This window comes from Nematolebias whitei, chromosome 11 (assembly GCF_014905685.2).
Source record: "Nematolebias whitei isolate Nwh7 chromosome 11, NemWhi1, whole genome shotgun sequence".
NCBI classification, from domain to species: domain Eukaryota; kingdom Metazoa; phylum Chordata; class Actinopteri; order Cyprinodontiformes; family Rivulidae; genus Nematolebias; species Nematolebias whitei.
The window spans coordinates 47186346-47187133 of record NC_056508.1 but is presented as its reverse complement, the minus strand read 5'-3'; positions in this window follow the sequence as shown (position 1 = coordinate 47187133).

The following is a 788-nucleotide window of genomic DNA, read 5'->3' as shown; positions in this document are numbered from 1 at the left end:
AAAAAAAAGATTTACATGTTTTGTTTTCATCATAAACACATAAAGCTTGAAAATAAAAAATTAAAATCATACAGACGGTGAGTGGAGTGATGAAAACATCAAGTCTGATGAACAACTGTCCATTCTGGACGTGTTTGGACATTTAAGTTCCAGAAAAGCTCAGAAAATTCCTTTGTGGAAGGAACACAAATAAATTCACAGCGTAGGAAAAAATTTATATTTTTAATGAGAAGAAATAAAATGTTAAACAGGTCAGAAGACATCAGAGACCCTGAGAGGACGTGAATAAAAAAACATGTCCAAACGTTCTGGTGTCCAGCAGGTAACCCTCTCTGTGGGACAAATGTCCGGTAGTCAAACCAAAGAGACCAGAAGACAATACGTCCAACGTCCTGAAAACACAAAGTGTCCCTGGTTGTCCAAAAACGTCAGGCAGACAAACTAAAAACACGACTCGGAGAAAAAAACAGATGCTGAAGAAGCTGAAGCGTTAAAGCTATAAAGGCAAAACATGAGCTAAAATTATCAAAACGGTTGTAAAAATCAGCAAAGCTGTAGCTAAAAGTAGCTAAACTCATTCTAAAGTTAAAATTACTAAAACTGTAGCTAAAAGCTTAAAGTAGCAGAACAGTAGCTAAAGCTTAAAGTAGCAGAACAGTAGCTAAAGGTTAAAGTAGGCCAGTGGTAGCTAAAGCTAAAAGTAGCAGAAGAATATCTAAAATTCAATTCAACCTTTATTTCTACAGGTTATTCTCATTGAGCCTCGGGGACTCATTTACAAGAGAGAC